Below are 16,120 nucleotides of genomic sequence, written 5' to 3'. Positions count from 1 at the left end.
GTTGGGGTGATCCTAAAAGTTTCTACCAGTGAGTTCATCTTTATAAATTTATAAATAAGACTTCAAGGGACTTCCCTGGTGGTCCAGTGGCTAATACTCTTCACTCCCAGTGCAGGAGACCCGGGTTCAGTCCCTGGTCAGAAAACTAGATCCCATGTGCTCTAACTAAGAGTTCACATGTTGCCACTGAAGAGCCCACATGCTGAAACGAAAAGAACCCCCCTGACACAGGGAACATCAAAGACCCCACGGGCTGCAGCTAAGACCCAGTGCCGCCAAAGAAATATATATATATATATATATATATATTTTAAGACATTAAACCATTTCTTAAGCCTTTCTTTTCCTCAAGCTAAAACCCTATTTCCTTTTTAAATGTTCATGGAAAGTGAAAGAGTTAGTCGCTCAGCTGTGTCCAACTCTTTGCGACCCCATGGACGGTACCTGCCAGGCTCCTCTGTCCATGGGATTCTCCAGGCGAGAATGCTGGAGTGGGTTGTCATTTCTTTCTCTAGACCCAGTGCAGCCAAATAAATAAATAATTTTTTAAAAAAGATTTTAAGCCATTTCTTAACCCTTTATTTCCCTCAGATTAAAACTTCATTTCCTTTTAAAACTGTTCATAGTAGGTATACATATACATGTCTACCTTTTATATATGGATGGGCTTCCCAGGTGGCTCAGTGGTAAAGAACCCACCTGCCAATGCAGGAGACACAGGAGATGCGGGTTCAATTCCTGGGTCAGGAACATCCCCTGGAGGGGGAAATGGCAGCCTGCTCCAGTATTCTTGCCTGGGAAATCCCATGCACGGAGGATCCTGGCAGGCTACAGTCCATGGGTTCACAAAGAGTCAGACACAACTAACCACAAACACATGTTTATATGTGATGCATGTCTATAGACATTTGTAAAGGAAAGGCATATATATGGCATGTAAAAAGGCACCGATTAGCATATAGCTAGCATGCACACTCTGCTCCCCAGTTTAGGGAACAAACAAATCCAGACACAGAAAGCCACCAGTCCCTAACCTCCTTCCTTTCCCTCTGGTCCCCAGACCAATTTCCTTTCAGGCTCTCCTCTGATGTTATTTACAAACTAACAAACCAAAGAGCAACCCTCACAGGATTAGGCAAAGGGTCAGTTCATGGGGTCACAGAGTCAGACACAACTTACTGATTGAACAACAACTGGGAAGGGAGAACATTCAATGGAAATCTTTATTCCCCTGTTCCTTCTTAAGAGCTCTGCAAAGTGCATTTCGATGACTCTTCTCCAGATTCTTTTCAATGTTACCCATTGTTTTTAGAGAGCAGTGGACCACACCAGACATAGAAAAAGCAGTATGGGACTTCCCTGGCAGTCCAGTGGTAAAGAATCCACGTGCCATTGCAGAGGACACAGGTTCCATCCCTGGCCCAGGAAGATTCCACATGCCTCAGGGCAACTAATTCCATGCACCACAACTACCAAGACTGTGCTCTAGAGCCTATGAAGCACAACTACTGGAGCCCATGAAGCCTAGAGCCCGAGCTCCGCAACAAGAGAAGCCTGCGCACCGTAAGGCAGGGTCGAGCTCGAACAACTAGAGAAAGCCCGAGAGCTGCAGGGAAGACCTAGTGTGGCCAAAAATAAAATTTAAAAAGAAAAGAAAAAGCAACCTGCAGTAGAACTGCCCATCTATTTTCCTGATGACAAAGCAGCAGTTGTGGCAGGCCCTCCCCCTCAGTCATTCATTCACTTTGACTTCCGGCTGCGATGCTGGCTGCAGCAGGACCACTGCACACGGCCACTCCTGGTAATCCCGGCTTCCTCACAACATGCTGGCTGGATCCAGGGGTCCCAGGAAAGAGAGGAAGGTGGACACTCTGTCAGCCCTTCCAACCTAACCTTGGAAATCATGCACCATCTCTCCCTCCACATCCTGTTCATTGAGGCAGCCACAAGGGCCCAGTCGGTCCCAGGGGACAGGAAAGAGAAGACCTCATCTACTGATGGGAGAGTGGCAGGAGTCTGCAAGAGCATGAGGATTGGAAACCGTTGCAGCCATTTTGGGAAATATAGTCTATCAGAACTACCAGGAAGCAATTGTGATTTTCATAAAGTATTAGTCGTAAGTGCAGCAAAATCATGAAACACTTACTGAAAAATTAGTGGAATATGTGCAGAACCTTCACAATGAAAATAAGGCATTTGGGCTCCCAAAGAACGAAACTGATGGACTTACACTGCCTGGTTTCAGGTCTTACTTGAATGTGAACACTACTCAAGAGACTGGAGTGTGGACATGGGAGTAGACAGAGCCCAGAAACAGATACCTGCACGTGTGCGGAAATGATTTTGAGAGGTACTAAAGCAGTTCAATAGGGAAAAGGTAGTCTTCAATAAATGGTGCTGTGACAACTGGATGTTCATAGGAAAAAAATAACCTTGACCCCCTTAACCATACACAATGATTAACTTAACATGGACTGCAGACTTAAAAGTGAAAACCTAAGCAGAACTTATAGAAGAAAACGGATGAGAAAATACTTCCTGTGCTGGGCCACAAAAAAACCCTGATCAGAATAGGAAAAACTAATAAATGGAATGTCATCAAACGTCATTTCTTCTGCCAAAAAAGTCAGTAGGCCATCCACTGACTAGGAAAAGATATTCGCAATGCACCCTTTCGACAAGGACTTGGATCTAGAGTGGATAAGTAATTCCTGCAGCTCACAACTAAAAGAACAGCCCCAACTTGTTCATCATCAGGAAAATGCATATCACAGCAGATACCATGTGATATTGCTCATGTGTGGAACCTAAGAGTGGCACAAATGAACTTATTTATGAAACATAAATAGAGTCACCAATGTAGAAAACAAACATCTGGTTGCCAGAGGGGAAAGGATGAGGGGAGGGGTAAACTGGGAGACTGGGATTGGTATACACACACTGCTATATATAAAATAGACAAGTAATGAGGACCCACTATACAACACAGGGAACTCTACACCATAGTCTGTAATAACCTATATGAGAATGAAATCTTTTTAAAAAGAGGATACACATATAACTGATGCACTTTGTGTACACCTGAAACTATAACCCAACATTGTAGATCAATTATATTCCAATTAAAAAAAAAAGTAGTCCACTACACACCCACAGGATGTCAAGGATAAATGACTCCAAATTATTGTGGAGGGTGTTGAGCAACCAGAGCTCAGACATTGCTGGTGAGAATGTAGAATGTTGTAACCACTCTGGAACACTCACAGTCCCTGTAGAAGTTAAATATCCACCTTCCATAAACCCAGAGATACCACTTCTAGGTACTTACCCATGAGAAATGAACACATATTTACAAAAAGACTTGTAAGAGGATATTAATAGTAGTTTTTTGGGGCTTCCCTGGTGGCTCAGTGGTAGAGAATCCGCCTGTGATATAGCAGACATGGGTTCAGTCCATGGGTTGGGAAGATCCCTTCGAGGAGGGCATGGCAACCCACCCCAGTATTCTTACCCAGAGAATCCCATGGACAGAGGAGCCTGGTGGGCTGCAGCCCATCCCAAAAAGTTGGATATGACTGAACAACTAAAGAGCAATAACAACTTCACACTGGGAACAACCCAACAGGTACCTGGATAAACAATTGCAATATATTCATAGGATATGACTCAGCAGTAAAAAGGGATGCATTTGCAATTACCAATGTGTACAACAAGATGGATCTCAAGAGCCTGATGCTGAATGAAAGTGAAGGTCACTCAGTTGTGTCAGACTCATTGCGACCCCATAGATTTTATAGTCCACAGAATTCTCCAGGTCAGAATACTGGAGTGGGTAGCGTTCCCTTCCCCAGGGGATCTTCCCAACCCAGGGATTGACCCAGGTCTCCCAAATTGCAGGTGGATTCTTTACCAACTGAGCCACCAGGGAAGCCCAATAATACTGGAGTGGGTAGCCTATCCCTTCTCCCGGGGATCTTCCCAACCCAGGAATTGAACCAGGATCTCCTGCATTGCAGGTGGATTCTTTACCAACTGAGCTATGAGGGAAGCTGAATGAAAGCAAGAGACAAAAGATTAGATAAAGAATGGTTATCACAGACTCAATGGACATGAGTTTGGGCAGACTCCAGGAGATAGTGGAGCATAGAGAAGCCTGGTTGCTGCAGTTCGTGGGGTTGCAAGGAGTAAGACACAACCAAGCAACTGAACAAATGTTAAAATAACTAGATTAATCCCAAGATGAGTTGCTTATGCCAAGCCCCACATCAGCAAACCGAAACTTAACAAAATTTCTATGCTCTATGCTTGACTCTCCCAGAAAAGGAAAGCCTCATCCACCCATCAGGGCTAGTCTGCTCAACACAAGTTTCCTGTCTGCTCCATGACTTCCCTTTGTTCCTTACAAGGAAAGTAGTGACCGAACAACAACCACCCTGTCTTAACCGATCAGCAAATGCCCAGTATCACTTTCTTGTTCCTGCTCTCTCTGGTCTATAAAAATCTCTTGCAAGGTATTCAACATCACTAATCATCAGAGAAATGCAAATCAAAACAATGGGATCAGCTCACGTATGTAAGAATAGCTATCATCACAAAGACAAGAAATATAGGACTTCCCTGGTGGTCCAGTGGCTAAGACTGTGTGTTCCCAATGCAGGGGGCCCAGGTTCAATGCCTGGTCAGGGAACTAGATCCCACATGCCACAGCTAAGATCTAAGGTCCTGTGTGCTGCAACTAAGACAGGATGACAGTCAAATAGATAAAAATAAATGTTTTGTTTAAAAAAAGAAAGGGCTAGTGGTCACGAGGATGCGGAAAAAAAGGAACCCTCACGCACTGTTGGTGGTAATGTAACTGGTGCAGCCTCTATGGAAATAGTATGGAGGGTCCTCAAAAAGTTAAAAATAGAACTGCCATACAATCCAGCAATTTTAGTTCTGGGTATTTATTGGAAGAAAATGAAAACACTAATTTGAAAAGATATGGGCACTGCTGTGGTCACTGCAGCATTGTTTATAGCAGTCAAGATATGGAAGCAACCTAAGTGCCCATCCATAGATGAGTTGATATAGAAACTGTGGTGTGTATATATGACATATGTGTATACATGTGTGTGTATATATATATATATGCATGTATATATGTGTGTGCACATATATATATATGCATGTGTATATATATATATACACGCATGTATATGTGTGTGTGTGTGTGTATATATATATATATATATGGAGTAAAAAATGGCACCCAACTCCAGTATGCTAGCCTGGAAAATTCCATGGGCAGAGGAACCTGGTGGGCTACAGTCCATGGAGTTGCAAAGAGTCAGACATGACTGAGTGACTGAGCATATATATATATGTATACACACACACACACACACACACATACACATGCATACAGAGAGAGGTTATATATATAATATATGTATGTATATATTTCAGGGAAACTAGACCACAACTTTTAAAATGCTAATAAAGGGAATTCCCTGGCGGTCCACTGGTTAAGACTCTGAGCTTCCACTGCAGGGGGCACAGGTTCAGTTTTTGCTCTTGGGTAACTAAGAGCACACCACACTTTTGGTGTGGCCAAAAAAATAAAATCCTAATAAAAGGGAGTTCCCCAGTGGCCTAGTGGTTAGAATTCCAGGCTTTCACTGCTGTAGCCTGGTTCAGTTCCTGGTCGGGGAACTGAGGACCAGAAAGCTGCACCACCTAACCAAAAAAATTAAATACTAAATAAAGGAAGCAAGTATTTTAGATGCTTGTCCTGGGATACTCTTAATAATGTTATTCCTAATAGCAAAAACCTGAAAAGCAAGCCCAACAACAAAAGAAGGAACATCCGGGGCTGGTGCACTGGGATGACCCAGAGGGATGGGATGGGGAGGAAGGTGGGAGGGGGGTTCAGATGGGGAACACATGTAAATCCATGGCTGATTCATGTCAATGTATGGCAAAAACCACTACAATATTGTAAAGTAATTAGCTTCAAACTAATAAAAATAAATGGAAAACAACAACAACAAAAGAACGAGCACTTAAATAATTTAAAATTCTTTCTAGAAAATGATTATCTTTAAAAACAAAAATTTTGAAGACTATTTAATGGTTTGAGAAACCACACTATGTTAAGTGAATGTCAAATGTTAAATGAACAGAGGGAAAATGCCACTGTATATGTTGTGATCTAGTTTTAAATACACATATGTAGAAAGTTTCCCTGGTGACTCAGACGGTGAAGAATCTGCCTGCAATGCAATGCAGGAGACTCAGATTTAATCCCTGGGTCCGGAAGACCCCCTGGAGGAGGAAATGGCAACCCACTCCAGTATTCTTGCCTGGAGAATCCCAAGGACAGAGGAATCTGGCGGACTACAGTCCATGGGGTTACAAAGAATCAGACACAACTGAGCAACTAACACTTTCACTTTCATTTATTACGTGTGTGTGTGTGTGTGTGTGTACGTATATATACACACGTATCCCCATATCTGAAGAGTGAGGTATTAAAATATTAGCTGTTATTGCCTCTGGGTGGTGGTTTTTATTTCCTTCTTACACTTCTTGGTATATTTCCATTTTTCACAATACAGTAAGAAAAAGTGTCTTCTTGCACAAGGTGTTGCTCAGAGGTGTCGCTTTGCTGGAATTCCACAGAGAAGAAGAGTGCGCTGGGTGAAATTCAGACGGTGACCAGAGCGAGTGCTGGTGACCAGGCTGAGCCTGAGGGCGGTGGGGTTGGGAATGAAGCCCCTCTTGAAGGAAACGCAGCACCTGCTGCTGAGTGCTGGGGAATTCAACAGCTAACAGGGCAACCTGGCAACCATGAACAGCCAACAGGCATAAAAGCAGATGAACTGGTTTCATAATACTGATAACAACAGCACTTCTGAGTGCTTCCTCCGTGGCAGCAAGAAGCTCAAAGCTTTGCTTGCATGTTTTCTTTTCGTTTTCAAACAGCACAAAGAAGAAAGCACATTTTTACCTCTGTTGTGTGGATGAGGAAATGCAGGATTAGAGAAGCTGAATAATTTGCCCAAGATTGAACAGGTAGGCAGGATGTGGAGCCAGAAAGCGAGCTCTTTGTCACCTATGTTGAGGGGCCACACTCATAATTACTCTCCTCTCTTGAAGCTCCGAAGAGATCTTCCAACAGAGAGATTAAAAAAAAAAATCTAGAAGCTGTAATAGCACAAACAAAAAGCACAATTTTATATAAACAAAATGAGGGACTTTACTAAAGCGTCTGTATTTTCTTTCACATCTGCTGACCAAAGACCAACAAAAGGTAAATATAGCTTTGGGGGGAGAGATAAATTAGGATTTGGGATTAACACTTACACAGTCCTGTAAATAAAACAGATAAACAATAGGACTTGCTGTAGAGCACAGGGAACTATATTCAATATTTTGTTATAACCTGTAATGGAAAAAAATCTGAAAAAGAATAGATATATGTATATGTGTAACTGAATCTCATTGCTGTACTCTGAAACACAAGACTGTAAATCAGCTACATTCCAATTTTTTTTTTTCTTAAAAAAAAGGTAACTACAGATTTGAACACATGTACTCTCACATACGATATGAGTAAAAACTCATATTCTACTAACTCTGAGGTTCATCAGCCCTCAGTGGACAGACATATGTGACTTGTCATCTTTTACTGCCAGCAGTTTGGGGGGAGAGATTAACAATGTTTCAGGCTCCCTCTCCCACAAAGATGTGGCCAGGGAGGTCACGCTGGCCAACCAGAGTAAGTCTCCCTGGAAGCCTGGCTTTACCTCCAGGGGAAAAGGTGATCTAAGCAGGGGGAACTAGAGGGCTTTACAGAGAGACTTACAGAGAGAAACTTGAGGACAGAGGGACTGTAGGGACTTATAAGAAGGATGTGAAGTCTGGGGCTTCCAGCAGCCATCTTAGTACCACTGGGAGAGACCATGTGTAGGCAGCAAAGACTGGGACTCATTTTTTTTTGGCCACACCTGTGGCTTGTGAGATCTTAGTTCCCTGACCAGGGATTGAACCTGTGCCCCCTGCAATGGAAGCATGGAGTGCAAACCACTGGACTGTCAGGAAATTCCCTGAGATTCATTTCTGATAATATTGTGTGACCTGATTGGTCCAGTTTTTTCTGAAACCCAGACCACTCACTGGACTTTATGTGATTGAATAAATTCCTTTTTTTACTTCAGATAATGTGCAAGTCTGGAAGTTCTACATAGGAAGGATTTAGGGAGGAAAAAGCTAGGAAACATAGCTTGAAGTATGGCAAACACTCCTGAAACCAGTGAGGTTTGTATTGTTGGCAACCAAAATATTACTGATTGATACACATCCCTGTACCATTCCTGAATCTTTCTGTTCTTTGTCAGCAGATTTGCCTGGAACCTGCTATTATAAAGAATGCTGTGTATAGATGTATGAAAGTGAAAGTTGCTCAGTCGTGTCCAACTCTTTGCAACTCCATGCACTATAGCCCACCAGGCTCCTCTGTCATGGACTTCTCCAGGCAAGAATATTAAAGTGGGTTGTCATGCCCTCCTCCAGGGGATTTTCCCAACCCAGGAATCAAACCCAGATCTCCCACACTGCAGGCGGATTCTTTACCAGTTGAGCCACCAGGGAAGCCCATGTATAGGTTGTTTTTGTCAACATAAAACAAAGCAACAGTCAAGCTTCTTGAAGTGTCTCAATAGTTTTTTTTTTTTTTTTTTTTTTTTAAAACGAAATGTGTTTATGAGCATCAGCTGGTATATTGGCCATGGTGTTCCCATCACAGACCGCAAATCCCTAAACCTGTATCCTATGTATGTTTGGACCTTTTTATGTTCATTGTGTGATGCTCCCTGGGAGGTAATTAAGACCTTGAACATAAAGAATGCCCATCCACTACAAATTCCCCACCAGTATCTTATTGTCATTTATATAATTCTCCATGACTAAGGTAACTTCTTCCTAACTTTAAGGATGACACAGTTCCTCAAACACTTTCTCGATTATTTCCTTTTCTTAGAGGAAGTTTAGGACTCAGTGTCTCAGTAGACAAGCAGTAGCCTTCTACCTAAGATAAATTTCAAACATCAACAGGAAATTTCAGAGACTTATACAGGCTTTTAAATATGTGATTTCTACTAAGATCTAATTTCACAATTTAAACTCATTTACAAGGTCAAGTAAAACAAGTTTCACAGATTCACGTTTATGTCAGCATTTTCTGCTTATCTCAGAATATTCTCCATCACCAGAGGAAGTTAACCTTTCATGTTTAGATGAATTTGAAAGATAACTAATACATAATTCTTTTTTCCCATTTCCCTTTCACAATTCTTTCTATGAGTTGCTTTCTACCTTTGGGTGAAAGGTCTGTCATCCCATTTGAGCACTTTTACAGATGTGCCACTAAAGAGACAGTGGAATAAAGAAAAATGGGTTTTTCAGGCAAGCCACTACATATCCATTGGCCTTACTTAGATGAGCAGTAAGTCTCTTTAAACTCTGAAATGCAGTGACTACAAACATAATAAAGTCCATTTTATACAAAGGATCAAGAGCCACACTTGTATTCAAGAGCAGTCAACTGTGGTCAGTTCTACATGTCCTTCTGTGACATCCCCTGGACCAGTAAGTTAAGTTAAGCTTCTGCAAAGAAAAGCACCTCTTACTTAACCCAGGAGCTGAGGACCTACACCTCCCCCTCCCCCAACCAGATTCAGTAAGTCATGGTTAGTTACCTTTTTACAAGCATTCTGGGTGGTTCTGATATGCATGGTCTCTGCCCCATTCTGAGAAAACTGCCTTAGATCCAATCTGACCATCTGTGTTTTGCTTAAACAGAGAACAGAGCAGCCCTTCATCTGGATGGTCCATCAGGATGGGCTCTGAGTTCCCGGGTTGCTGACTATGGTCACAGCCCTGTCCCTAGTGACCTGAGAGTCGGAACAGCTCGTTCGAGCTCAGACAGAAAGAACCCCAGAGAGTGACCACAGTGGGTGAGCGAAGGCCCGAGAAAGGCAGGCACTCAGGAGGGGGACACAAGCATGTGTGGTGTGTGATGTAACCTGCATACACACATGCTCACGGGGATGGGAAGCGTCCTGAAGCTGGGTCTGCTCCAGGTGTGCTGTTTGTTCCTCGCGTGATGGGGGGTCTGGAGTAGAGCATGATGCCTGTGCTCCAGAGGGCAACCTCTCATCCAGGACATCAAAGCCCAGGGAACAGCTGAGCAGAGAGTGGACCTGGACCCCTCTGTCAGCTATACCTTAAGGCAGAATTATCTGGTAAATAGGCTGGGAAAGGAAGTTGCCCTCCCCTGCCCGCCCGACCAGCCATCACAGCCGGAAAGGCAGTCCTGACTCATTACATCCTCCCCAGCTGTCTCTCAGGAAAACTTAAGAGTTTCCTCTCCCCTCTACCTTGAAGAAAGAGGAGATGCAAAGAAAAGCAGGAGCATCCAGTGGAAGAGGGAGCATGTGGGTGGACATGGTGTGAACTGGCCATGAATGCAGAGCTTGTAGAAACACTGCCAATTTGCTTCCAGCTTGCAATTAGAGGCGACTGATGATTCTCGATGTTCACCCAGTTTTTAAAGTGACTTGTTAACTTTGTGAGGGTTATTTTAACTAGAGACAATCAGTAGAGACACACAAACCATGTATGAACACAACTGCAGATATGCCAGCTGATATACAAACTCTTCAGGGACACTGTAACGAATCTATATACTACCTAGGAAGAAGGTAAATGTCTTTTTCACTCCACACATCTCAAAAGAACATTTTTCCACAAAGAAAGCTGGAACAATTGGATATCCACCTACACAAAGGTGAATTTAAACCCTTACATTTCACCATGTAAAAAAATTAACTCATAATAGATCATAGAGCTGAATATAAAAACTAAAACCATAAAACTTCTAGAAGAAAACAAAGTCTTTGTGACTTTGGATTAAGTGAAGCAGTCTCAGGATACCAAAAACACAGTCTATAAAGAGGAAAGAGTTTGACTTCCTCAAGATAAAAAATGTTTGCACTTCAAAAAACACCATTATGAAAGGATTTGCAAATCATATATCTGGCAAAGGACTTACATAGAACAGTTCAATAAGACAAATGACCCAAGTTAAAAATACGCAACAGGTTTGAATAGAAGATACACAAAACCTCAGAATCACATTTTAAATTTCTACACATCGTTAGTCATTAGAGAAATGCAAATTAAAACCCCAATGGCTATAATAAAAAAACAGACAATAACAAGTGTTGGTGAGGATGTGGATAGAAATTAAAATCCTCATATGTTGCTGGTGAGAATGTAAAACAGTACAATAATTTTGGAAAACATTTTAGCAGTTTTTTAAAAAGTTAAACATAAACTTACCATATGACCCAGCAATTTTACTCCTAGGAATCTACCAAGAAAAATGAAAACCTGCAATCACACAAAAACCTGTCCACAGACATTTCTGTTCAGTTCAGTTCAGTCCCTCAGTAGCGTCCAACTCTTTGCGACCCCATGGACTGCAGCACACCAGGCCTTATTGTCCATCACCAACTCCTGGAGTTTATTCAAACTCATGTACATTGAGTCGGTGATGCCATCCAACCATCTCATCCTCTGTCGTCCCCTTCTCCTCCCACCTTCAATCTTTCCTGGCATCAGGGTCTTTTCCAATGAGTCAGTTCTTTGCATCAGGTGGCCAAAATATTGGAGCTTCAGCTTCAGCATCAGTCCTTCCAATGAATATTCAGGGCTGATCTCCTCTAGGATGGACTGGTTGGATCTCCTCAGTTGGCTCTCAGTTGGCTCTCCCTTAAGAGTCTTAAGAGACTCTTAAGAGTCTTCTCCAACACCATAGTTCAAAAGCATCAATTCTTCGGTGCTCAGCTTTCCTTGTAGTCCAACTCTCACATCCATACATGACTACTGGAAAAACCATAGCTTTGAGACATGATGAATGGTGGAATAGGACGTGCACTCATCTTTTTGTCTCAAGCTTATACTTTTTCCCAAATGACTTGTTTTGGGCAGAGCTGACAGATGCTCCAGCTGAATCCATGTGCCCCTCTCTCTCCACTTTCATTTGTGGTTGATCATTTTTCTTCACATTTCTGGAAGCACCTCTCTGCTAGAATGCTTAAATAATTGTGTTCAAAGCACACATTCATTCTCTTGGTAAATATCATCTTTGATCCAACAGTTTCAGAAGCCTGGTGTTTGAGGTCCTAGAGTCTTCTCAGCTTTGCCATGATAACATTTGTGAGGCTATGTTCCCTGGTCCACAATATGGCTTATCTGAGGATTCTCCTATGTTCAACCAGGCCCCTCCTCTCTACACTGTCTGTTCTTCATTCTGAGGCTTACTGAAACATGTCAGGTCTGGTTGAAATCTACAGATTCTGGTGGCATTCTGTTAATTTGTTTTCATGGCTTACTAATTGTGAGCCACAGTCACAATCAGTTAGTAGGTCACTGCCTCGGAGACCCTCTTACATGGTCTATCAGGGAACACACTTCGTAATGTTCATGGGTTCATCATAGAAAACAGTGTAGGAATAACAAAGCTCCACCCTCAGGAGACAGAAACAGTGAGCTTTACACAATGTATGTTATACCATTGTGAAAATTCACGAACCTAGATATACCTAGATATAAAATGGGTAAACCTCAAAATATAATGTTGAGAGAAAATAAGCAATTTGCAGACTACATACAAGGTAGCATTTTTATAACACTCAAAAACAAGCTAAATGAAATGTTTAGGGAAGTATGTGCTCAGTCATGTCCAACTCGGTGCGACCCCGTGGCCTGTAGCCCACCAGGCTCCTCTGTCCATGGGATTCCCCAGCAAGAATACTGGAGTGGGTTGCCGTGCCCTCCTCCAGGGGATCTTCCTGACCCAGGGATCAAACCCACGTCTCTGGCATCTCCTGCACTGGCAGGCAGATTCTTTACCACTAGTGCCACCTGGGAAGCATGCATATGTGTTTGAAAATAAGCAGAGTAAGTACACCATGCGAAATGCCAGGCTGGATGAATCACAAGCTGGAATCAAAAGATTGCCGGGAGAAATATCAATAAACCTTAGATATGCAGATAATACCACCTTAATGGCAAAAAGGGAATAGAAACTAGAGAGACTCTTAATGAAGGTCAAAGAGAGTGAAAAGGCTGGCTTACAACTCAACATTCAAAAAACTAAGAACATGGCTTTCAGTCCCACCACTTCATGGCCAATAGATGGGGAAAAAATGGTAACGGTGAAACTCTTTATTTTCTTGGGCTTCAAAATCACTGCAAATGGTGACTGCAGCCATGAAATTAAAAGATGCTTGATCCAGAAAAGCTATGACAAACCTAGATAGTATATTAAAATCAGAGACATCACTTTGCTGACAAAGATCCATATAGTCAGAACTGTGGTTTTTCCAGTAATCATGTATGGATGAGAGAGCTGGACCATAAAGAAGGCTGAGAACTGAAGAATTGATGCCTTCGAGTTGTGGTGCTAGAGAAGACTCTTGAGAGTCCTTTGGACAGCAAGGGGATCAAACCAGTCAGTGCTAAAGGAAACCAACCCTGAATATACACTGAAAGGACTGCTGCTGAAGCTGAAGCTCCTATACCTTGGCTACCCTCCAATACTTTGGCTACCTGAAGTGAAGAGCCAACTCACTAGAAAAGACCCTAATGCTGAGAAAGACTGACAAAAATGGGGATGACAGAGGATGAGATGGTTGGATGGCATCACTGACTCAATAGACATGAATTTGAGCAAACTCTGGGAGATAGTGAAGGACAGGGAAGCCTGGCGTGCATGCAGTCCATAGAGTCGCAGAGTCCATGCTGCAGTCTGTAGGGTCACAAAGAGGGACACGACTGAGCAACTGAACAATGTGCTACCCCAGCACTCCCCACCCACCCCTCAAGCCTGACACTTAAACATGTTACACCCTTGCACATTGACCCCTAATCTTATCACCCACCCTTCCCCAGTTCTTGAATTCTGTGTCTGCAGTGGAGGTCAGTTCTCAGCAAAGTCCCTTATAGCCTCGGAACTGGATTCTCCTCTTCTTGCTTTGATGGAAACCCACCTCTCCCCAAGGGCCCTGCTTCCCTGGCAGCCTGCTCTCATATCCCCTACACCTGGCCAGGAGACAGGTATCTGCCAGAGGCTGCTTCTGAGCCAACCTTCCTCGTGCTTTCAAAAAATCCCTGCGCTCCAAAGTTCAGGCCATCAGGCTGCACCACTGGCTACTCTGGGTCATTCCTCCTCTCTCCTTCCTGGAAGACTTTAGCTTCTTAATCCCACTCCTTCCAATACTACTCCTGGGAGATTCTGGGTGACTCCAGTATCCGTGTACATAGTCCTCATGGCGCCCTGGCCTCAGGGTCCCTTAACTTCCCTTCCTCCACAGAGTCTCTGTCAGTACCCACTCCCGTGGGCACGCGCCCAGCACTGTCCAGTAGGACTGTGATGATGGAAGCATCCTGGATCTATGCAGTGCAGTATGGTGGTCATTTGTCACATGCGGCTTTCAAATGTGGCTAGCCTGGCTCAAGAACCACATCTTCAGTTTCACTTTCAGTTAATTTGCATTTACATAGACACCCAAGGCTAGAGGCTAGTGTGTTGGAAAGCACAGCTATAAACTTGGCCATGATCAAGTAACTGGAAACCTTCCCTAGTCTCCCCCAACACCCTTGGCCTCTGAGTCATCGTAAGCACACATCTGCATGCATTTCCCTTCAGTTTCTACAGACATGGTTTCTCAGGAGAAATTCATCAGTATTCTAATTATTATTTTCTTATACTAACTTTAACTGTTTCTTTTTTTGCCATGCATGATGTGGTATCTTAGTCCCCCGACCAGGGATTGAATCCTGCAGTGGAAGCTTAAGAGTCCTAACTGCTGGACCACCAGCAAAGTCCCCTTTTTTCTCTATCTTGGGTCTCATGGAGTTTGACTATATCTGGCAGAGTGTCTTTGAATTTGTTTTGCTCAGAGTTCAGTGAGCCTTTTGAGTCTGTAAAGGCATGTGTTTCATCCAGTTTAGAAAGTGTCTGGCTGTTATTTATTTCCATGTAGTCTCTGCTCCCGGAGAAGGCAATGGAACCCCACTCCAGTACTCTTACCTGGAAACTCCCATGGATGGAGGAGCCTGGTAGGCTGCAGTCCATGGGGTCGCGAAGAGTCAAGACACGACTGAGTGACTTCCCTTTCACTTTTCACTTTCATTCATTGGAGAAGGAAATGGCAACCCACTCCAGTGTTCTTGCCTGGAGAATCCCAGGGATGGAGGAGCCTGGTAGGCTTCTGTCTACAGGGTCACACAGAGTTGGACACGACTGAAGCGACTTAGCAGCAGCAGCAGCTGTCTCTGCTCCATCATTTATCTCTTCCCCTTCTTCGAGTCTTTTCACATGGACGTTGGATTTTTAAACATTATACCACAGGTTCCTAAAACTCTATTCATATTTTTCCAGTTTTTTTCTGTCCTTCAGATTTAATCATGTTTGATTAAAAAAATTATACATTTGATTATAGATTATATCCACACAATGGAATATTATTCAGCAACAAAAAGGAATAAAGTAGTGTCTCCTCCAGCATGGATGGCCCTAGGGAACACTGTGCTAAGTGAAAGAAGCTAGTCATGTTTATATGAAATGGCCAGAATAGGCAAATTATGTAGAAACAGACAGTAGATGGATGGTCCCAAGTACTTGGGGTAGTGGTGACGGTGAGTGCTAATGTATATGGGGTTTCTCTTTGGGGTGGCAAAAATGTTCAGGTACAGTAAAGACCCCAGGACTTCCCTGGATCAGAAAGACACCCTGGAGAAGGAAATGACAACAACCCACTCCAGGATTCTTGCCTGGGAAATCCTATGGACAGAGCAGCCTGGCGGGCTATATTCCATGGGGTCACTGAGAGTCTGACATGACTGGGCGACTGAGCACACACACCCTTGTGTTCTGACATTAGACTGTGATGTTGCCCATCTTTGTCCATACACTAAAAACCACTGAAATGCACCCTTCATTCACTTTATGGTATGTACATTATACCTCAATAAAGCTCTTTTTAAAAAAATAGTATCAATTGCATAA

The sequence above is a fragment of the Odocoileus virginianus genome, chromosome 8 (genome assembly GCF_023699985.2).
Source record: "Odocoileus virginianus isolate 20LAN1187 ecotype Illinois chromosome 8, Ovbor_1.2, whole genome shotgun sequence".
Classification (NCBI taxonomy): Eukaryota; Metazoa; Chordata; class Mammalia; order Artiodactyla; family Cervidae; genus Odocoileus; species Odocoileus virginianus.
This window is presented reverse-complemented; position numbering follows the sequence as displayed.